Raw genomic sequence first — 9,178 nt, forward strand, 5'->3', positions numbered from 1 at the left:
AACAGAAAGCATGAGAATTCCCTTTTTGGACCAAGGGGTAATTATGTGAAATTCGTTGGAAGAGATCATTGTTTCCAAACTTTAACCTCCTTTAGAAGAGTACTTGGCAACTATCACTTGTTTGAGCAAGTATTTTGCATGGCCAATGATTTATAAATCCCCTAGAAAATACCTCTTTTCTAGTGGTGGCAGTGACTTTTGTAGATAACAGCTTCCTTTGAAATCTGTTTAAGATTCAGAGCTAGGTGAGTTACAAAGGTTCAAAAATGGAAACTGTGCATAATTAGCATTTTCTAAAGTTGGTTCAATTTTTTAAGTTTTTTTTTTTAAATGGAGTACAGTTGATACAATGTTACATTATTTTCAAGTGTATAAGGTAGTGATTCAACAAGTGCATGTTATGCTGTGCTCACCACGAGTGTAGCTACCATCTGTCACCATTGGAAACTATTACAATACCATTAACTACATTCCCTATGCTGTGCCTTTTTATTTGAATTTGAGCATCTACTATATTCACAGTACTGGGAAGAAGGTATAAAGATAATTGAGACATAGCCTTTGCCCTCAAGTAGCTGAAAATCAAAACGGGGAAATAGACAGGAAAACAACTAACTCTAACAGCACAAGGTAAATGATAGATGAATATATTCTGAGGTACATTTTATGTTCTTGGGGATCCAACAAGGAAGGAGCTCACACTTGTTGGGGAAGTGGTGACCATGGTGAGTGGGAACCTTTAGTAGATGAGATAGCATCTAAAGGGGATCTGAAAGAATGTCAATGTATAAATCTTAAATGCTTCTTCCTCCATGAGACCTTCACTATAGCAAAGGTCTCCACCTTCACCACTCCCACATTTCAAACTGTTTTGTTTTCTCCTCAGAACTTAGGACCATCTCATATTCTCCATATTCTTCTCCCTCTCCCCACCAGACTGTAAGGTTCATGAGAGCAGGGACGTTGTTGGTCTTGCTCACGACTTCATCCCTAGCTCTCAGAACAGTAGCAGGCCCTCACTAAGGAGTCGTGGAATGGAGAGTGAGAGAAGGATGTTCTCGATCAGAAGGTTGTCAGGGAAAACAATACAGAGAAACCAAATTCCACTAGATGTTCATGGACACAGAATAGGTTTTTATGGGCAAATTGGTTATGACCAATCACAAAAACATTTTCTGAGGTATCCAGAAAGCTGTAGCCAGTTTTTTTTTTTTTAAGATTTTATTTATTTGAGAGAAAGAGAGAGAGAGCACATGAGAGGGGGGAGGGTCAGAGGGAGAAGCAGACTCCCCGCTGAGGAGGGAGCCCGATGTGGGACAGTCGCTCAACCAACTTTGAGAAGAAAATTGATGAGCTCTAACCCTCTGAAATCTTTCTAAAATGTGTGTCACTCTTGATAACCTAGGATAAAACTTTGTTGTGTGAATGGTACACCTTCAGCAGATACACTCATCCACAAAAGCAGTTGTCAATCCCTTTTATCCAGGTCTTTAAAAATGGGATATGATATGGTATGGATGAGATGCACTCATCCATATATATATGGAATATTATGCAGCCATAAAAAGAATGAATTTTTGCCATTTGCAACAACATGGATGGAGCTAGAGAGTATAACGCTAAGAGAAATAAGTCAAAGAAAGACAAATACCATACGATCTCACTCATATGTGGAATTTAAGAAGCAAAACAAGTGAGCAAAGGAAAAAAAAGAGAGAGGGAGACAAACCAAGAAACAAACTCTTAACATAGAGAACAAGCTGGTGCTTACCAGAGGGGAGGTGGGTGGGGGTATGGGTGAAATAGGTGATACCGATTAAGGAGGGCACTTGTAGTGATGAGCACTGGGTGTTGTATGGAAGTGCTGAGGACTATATTGTACACCTGAAACTAATATAACTATATTGGAATTAAAATAAAAAACTTAATAAGAAATAAATAACTTTAAAAATGGGATATAGGGAAGTTTTCTGTTTTTATTATTACTAATGTGCCCCCAAATGTGATAAATGGGTAGCAGTCTTTAAGTACACAGAGAAGACTCTGTTCATTGCAAGTGTACATAGAGCTTTAGTGACTTCAGTTTGGGACAGAATAAACTTAGGGCAAGTGGGGATTTGTTGTAAACAAAAGATTTTGTTTAAATATAAATAAAAAATAAGAACAATAACCTGTCAAGTTCCCACATGTATTTACTCCCACAGTGGTAAATTTTACCTAGTCCCAAGAATACTATTTATCAAAGCAGCTCCCAGGTATTGGGATGAACCAGACACCTTCAAAGCGTTGACTGATTACTCTTTGCTAGCAGTTCACTAGGATTACACAGCCACTCCAAAATCAACAGCCTGAAAGAAAATGATACGAGGCTTGGAACAAAGACTGGAATGCAGGTTAGCAACTGCCTTACATTGCAGTAAATACATCAATTAATATTCATCAGTGTCTAGAGACATGATCTGGTAAGAGTATGGAATGAACTGTATGTGACAATTCAATTTTCTACCCATCCCCCCCCCCCCGAGAAACTTTGGCTACTCCTTACTTTTGCATAATAGAATTTGGAGAGGACTCTGGGTGGGTTTGCCGTTCTTCCTAACTACGGAACTTTTTTAAAACTGCTGGGAATGTTATCGGGGTAGTATAATGTAAGTACAGCCTGAGAGTACTTGTTTCCATCTTCATCCATCAGCTCAGACCTAGGAGGTGTTTTCAGAAGTTCACCAATTGCAGCAAAGTAGTGGAAGGGCAGAAAGAAAGGTTTTCATGTTCTTTTATTTGCCAGGTGTTTCAAGGCACTCATTCTTTTTGAAGTGTTGGAATGGGATGTTTGTGGGAGGAATTGAAGTGCCTGCCCCAAGAAGTAGGCAAAGAGGCAAATTAATCCCGTGACTTTTTCTTCTCCTCTGCATCTTGGGCTAAAATAATGGGAAAAGTTCATCATTTCCCATCATCTCATCAAGTGTTGCTCATTGTTCATTGGCCAGTAATACCTCTTTCAAACAGAAACCTTCTTCTAACCTTATTTAATCCAGGCTGTTTCATACATCAACACAGAAATCCTGGCAGGGGAGTTTTGGAAAGAGCTCATCTTTTTGTATCATGTCAGTGACCACATTGATTTTTCTTTGCATTTGGTTTCAACAAGTGTTTATTGAGAAATTTATTGATAAGGGAGTAGTAGAGAATGAATTGTTCATGAGCCATCACCTTTTGTTATCTGAATGCAGGTAGACCTGAAAGACACTGACCTTTAAGAGGTGTCACTTAAGACCGAGAGACATGAGAACCTTTCCCTATAATAACGATAATGACTTTTGGCATTTGTAGTTCCCCTAAAGTTTACAAAAGATGCTCAAATGCATTATTTCTTCTGATTCTCACTTCAGTTTTGTGTCGTAAGTATTTTAATATTTTATTTTATTTTTTAAAGATTTTTTTATTTATTTGAGAGAGAGAGAGAGAGCGCACATGAGAAGGGGGAGGGTCAGAGGGAGAAGCAGACTCCCCGCTGAGCAGGGAGCCCGATGCGGGACTCGATCCCGGGACTCCAGGATCATGACCCGAGCCGAAGGCAGTTGCTTAACCAACTGAGCCACCCAGGCACCCTGTCGTAAGTAGTTTAAAAACCACTTTTGTCTAATAGAAATAAATGTGAGCCATATATTAATTTAAATTTTCTGGTAGGTAGCTACATTAAAACAGGTAAAAATAAACAGGTGTAATTAATATTACTAACATATTTCATTTTGTCCATTATATCAAACCATTTCAGAATATAACCAATGTACAAGAATCATCAACTAGATACTTTGTAATTTTCATACCAAGTTTTAAAAATCTGGTGTATATATTTTTAAACTTACAGTACATCTCAATTTGAAGAAGCCACATTTCTAATACTTTATTTCCACATGTATCTATGGGCTACCATATTGAACAAACATCAGATATGGGTGAAGAAATTGAGGGTCAAATAGATTGAGGGGCTTTCCTGGGTCACGTAATTGGTTAGGGTGGACTAAAACCCAGTTTGGTCTTCTGGTTTAAACAGAAATTGGGTTAGATTTGTGGTTTACAGATTATCTGAATTAATTCTAATATTATGGGTTAAGATTACAGAATAGGAAGCTGGCGATGTTGCAAAGAATGATTCACTCACTTCAGCACAATTGGCTTGCTTTGGCTGATGTTTTCAAGTCAACAAACACACATTGAATTGTTGTGGGCTAGCAACTTCCCTGGATTCTGAGGATTCTGCAATAAACCAGGCATCCGTACTCCCTGCCTTCATCACCTTATAGTCCAGTCGAGTTTTGGTGGTGGTGGCTTTAATAACCTTTCCCACTTGGGCTCACTTGAGTTGGGGTGTGCCAATTGCATGATCCTTTAATGACTCTCCACCTATTTACACAAGTTTTGTTTGTTGTGTGTATGTGTGTTTTGGCTAGATGTATATAATGCTGTTTCTTGGAAAAATTTATAATGCTCTTCTTTTCCACCGAGAAGAAAGTCTGCTCAGCTGTTTTTTCTTCAACAAGTACTTTCACTTGACCCTTTAAGCCAGCTAAACCAAAGAAAAATGCAGTTATACCCTACTGCTTGAAATGGTGTAGAGATCTAGGAGCATTAATTTAAAAATTCATAAATCCTTTACACTATGTGAAATAATGACCTGTAACCTTTTTTTCAGGTGACTTATTTTGACTTAACTATGTCCAAATAAATGTGTTTATTTAGGAGAGCTCAATGCTACCCAAAACTGACATTTAGCATCTCCTATGGCTCATAATATGTACAAGAGATGTGGACCACCCTCTGTTTCCTCATTATGCCAAATAATGGGAAGTGGAAATCACTCTAATCCTTTCTTCTATGTCTGCTGTACCTCTGCAAATATGATAAACTCAATCCAATTAAAAGTCATTACCTCTCCAGGGCTTTGCTGCCGTCTATAACCTTTATTTCACAATCCTCCTGATTATCTGTCTTCATCACAAGTAGAATTTTTAGCCATCTTCCATTTCAGTTTTCTCTTAAAGAAGAGGAATACACTTTTAGTGTTGAATATTATAGTGCTTATTTTCTGTACCATTCACTTGACTCTATTCAATGCAGCCTTATATTATACAACTTAATTCTTCCTCGGCATTTGTCTTATCTCCCTGACTAGATTGTAAGTCCTTTGAAATCTGCAATTTTACTTTATTCTTTGTACTCTCCCTACCCCACCATGCCATGGTGCTTTGTATATAGAAGTCTTATTGACTGATTATTGGTTTTGGTATATGTTGGATCATAGTTGCTAAAATATAATAGTGGGAATGAGTACTAAAAAGTTAGATGAGGAGTGCCTGGGTGGCTCAGTCTGTTAAGCGACTGACTCTGGATTTCAGCTCAGGTCATGGCCTCAAGGTCCTGGGATCAAGCCCTGTGTCGGGCTCTGTGCTCAGCACAGAGTCTGCTTGTCCATCTCTCTCTCTCTGCTCCTCCTCCCGCTCTCTCTCCCTCTCACATAAATAAATAAAATCTTTTTAAAAAAGTTAGATGAAGTAGATACATTAATACAATGATAATAGAAATAGAAACAACAAAAACAATAGCAACACAAAGCTTATTAAGTTACTGGGTAATTGTTCTGTAGACTTCCGGTACCTCTCCTGCCCCCGGTGAATTTTTTAACATCATATACTTTTGATAGAATTATAACATTTCAAATTTTTCCTCTCAAGCAGTCAGAGTTTACATAGGTTTACATGGATTTATCCACAATATATCTGAACCAGCAAGCATCTTAAATGTTTAGATGAATAAACTGATTATTTTCTGGCTTCTTTAGCTCTGAAATTCTACAGTGCCATGAAAAATAAATATTTCCGTCAATTATCCTGAGGTTTAAGCAATATGATGATAAAATATTTTATTTAACTCAACTAGAATGGCTCTAAGCTATTAAAACAAGCAGTTTATTAAAGAAGATTTATTGGAACAGACCCAAAAGATGATCAGCAAAAGCACAAAACAAAGACACTGAGAGTTTTGATTTTGGAGAATAATACCTAGAGCTAAGTAAGGGTTATAATGTTGATATAAATAGGCAGCAAAATATTTTATGCATATACTACTGAATGTGAAGTCACAAATATGCGGGCTTTTGGCATTCCTTTTTATGAAGATCCTTGATGAGCAAATAGCTCTTTTTTTTTTTGAGATTGTTTTTCACCATATAATTACAGCTCTTGAAATTTATTTTGCTACTTTGGCTTTTGTTACTTTGACTATTTGGGAAAGGACCATCATCTCTTATAGTATGGGACATGAGAAACCAATGGTACTGCCATTTTCTCTGATGAGCTCTTGCTTTGGGTTGGAGGCTCCAGGGAGATCTGGTCAGTTTCCAGTCTTCTGAAGACAGCACCATCCTGAGGTGAACCAGAACTGTCTCTGGTTTGTTTGGCACAACTCTCAATTCACACTGGAAGATGAATGCAGTGTAGGCATCTATAGGCCAGTGGGGGTTTCACAGGCATCACAGCAGTCCCGCCTGGTTCAAGGTAGAACTTTTAGTCTTCTTTTAAATGAAGTAGATCAAACAGAAATACATTTTTACTAGTTACATGACAGGGAAACCATCAACTTTTCTATGCGGTTTTCTCTTGACTTATTTTGTAATAGAAGTGTAGACCATGCTGTTTTATAACCTGTTGGTTTCATCATTTTATGAGTTATTTAGAAGCAGTGGGAGTAAGTCATTCCTATTTTGAGCCTAGCCTTAGGATCAAAAGGTTAGGAGTTTTTATCAAGTTGCATGCTCAATTGCAGTTGCTTCTACTCAGCTGTTAACATTCATCACTCTTCCTGACCTCAACTTACACCTTATTGGATTGCATTGTTGCATACCTGGTACCACTGCTGTCTTCACTACTCACCTCGAAGAGCCTCGAGGGCAGGAACTGTATCTTATCCAACTCTATATCTAGCCTTAGCAACTTGTACAGTGCAAGGCACAACATGGTGCCAAATAACGTTTTGGAAGGGACAAGTGAACAAAAGTGAAAAGTAGCATCTTTGGCAAAGACCATCACCCCTACACTTCAATCATCTAATTCTTCCTTTAATGCTAGAAAAAATTTGAAATCTGAGCACTTTTGTAGTCAAAACTTCAATTGGAATGTGCAATTGAAGCACTCACACAAAACTGGTGAAGTCTGGGGCATCTGTTTAATCCTTCACTTTTCATAGTATGGAGCCCACCAAAGATTTTGAAAGTGAAATGTATATTTATTCCACAGAGGAAACTTTATCAACCAGTGCAAAAGTTTACTGGCACTAGCTGGTGATATAATGGGTAGTTTAAATCCTGCTAACTGCAAATAATTTTTCAACAGTGTTTATGATTGTGGTAGAGTTTAGTGAGGCAGAAGTACAGATAACATAAATATTTTGACAAAAGCCGATTGTACTGGAGCCATAAATAAATTAGACCCAGTTTGTAAATAAATTTAGTTTTTGCCAGCAAACATTTATAATCCTCTCTTGCTGCAAACGGTAGTAATTTATATAGGAGAGGTCTTGAATGCCTTTTTTAAAAAAGTCAGTTCTCATTAGGAGGCAGTGCCTGGTGCCCGTCAAGTGTCTTAAGACTGTGTGACTCAATTAGACATTGAGGGATACTGTACAGACCACCTAATGCTACTAGTTATTGTACATGTTGATAATGACAGTTTCCAGAGACCATGCATAGTTTGGTAGTCTATGAAGTTGTCATATTATATCATTCCCTTAAAAACCTAGCTTGTGTTACCACTTAGCAATGTTGAAATTACCCCCTCTCAAATCATAAGTGCTATTTAGTGTGTGTATATACATATGCATAGCACATCTGTTCATATTTTTCTGAAAACACTTTTTACCAAAGTATATAATGTTTTCTCAGATTAAAAAAAAACAACAACCCTCTTTTATGTTTTTTGATGACATTCCATCCATCCCCATGGTTTTGAATGATTTTATGTTTAATATGATGTAGTGGTGGGAAATTCAATATGGGGGCCTTTATAGCTTAAAATGGAGGCAGAAAAATGAACTCCTTGGAACCATCTAAACTTGTTTTACACTGAAGACACTATATTTGCAATGGGGCCAGAGTCCAAGCTGAAATTAGCCAAATCAAGGAACTTTCCCCACAGAATCACTTTGAGGTCAGAAGTCATTGTTGTCGTCGCTACCAAGCCCCGTGAGAACAAGGACCATTGTTCATTTTCAAATAAAACCTAATTTTGAGACTCTAACAAAATCTCATTCTTTAGGGCACTCTCCGCTCCTTATCAAACGAAGAGAGTGGTTAGGATAGTGTTCTATTGCTTGTTCACATTCCTTTTTATCAGCAAGCCATTGCTACAACTCCCTCTTCTGCCAGACATGCATAATTATTTTCTTTTCTTTATGTAGCGCTCCTGGCTATAAGAAAGCTCTTCTGTTTTGTAGCAGTAGGGAAGAGTCTGCATCAAGTCAGCGGTGAGAATGAATGTGAACTTACATTTACACTGTTTATTCGGTTCTCTTACACACCTATCTCTGTTTATTATACGGTAGAAAGTAGAGCTCGATCCCATTTACTTTTTGATCTTCATCGTTTTGGGGTTGTTTTGAATATTTTCACCCAGTTTATATTAGAATTCAGTCTCCTCATTACAAAATGCACTACACCCCCCCGCCCCCTGCCTTCCTTTAACTTGTAGCTGCTGAGTTTTGGTCTCTCTTTTGGAGGCAAGAAGGATCTCTGCCAAAAGCCACCAAGCCACACTTAGGTAATTATAATAAACAAGTTGGGGCTCTCATTTCACATGCAGAGCTGAATGAAGCAGAGCTGTGGTCAAAGGGATCTCAGTTGCTCCTCCATTAGCAATGGCACATTAATGCACCCTCATGCTCCCCTCCCCCTTTAAACACTTTTTTTTTCTTTTTTTTTGAAGGAAGCAAATCAGGTCACTCCTTAGCATGGGAAGGGCTGCTGCTTTCTTCTGAAACCACCATCAACAACATAAACAAATTAGAGGTAGTAAACCACACATTCTGCCCACACGTAAACCACAGTCCTCACCAGAGGGCAGTCTACTTAATGTGAGAATAACAGCTCAGTTTTATAAGCCTCTACTGGGAATAAATTCCAGTTTCA

Source organism: Eumetopias jubatus, unplaced genomic scaffold, assembly GCF_037043125.1.
Source record: "Eumetopias jubatus isolate StellerSeaLion01/CBP00866 unplaced genomic scaffold, mEumJub1_p1.0 scaffold_1, whole genome shotgun sequence".
Taxonomy (NCBI): Eukaryota; Metazoa; Chordata; class Mammalia; order Carnivora; family Otariidae; genus Eumetopias; species Eumetopias jubatus.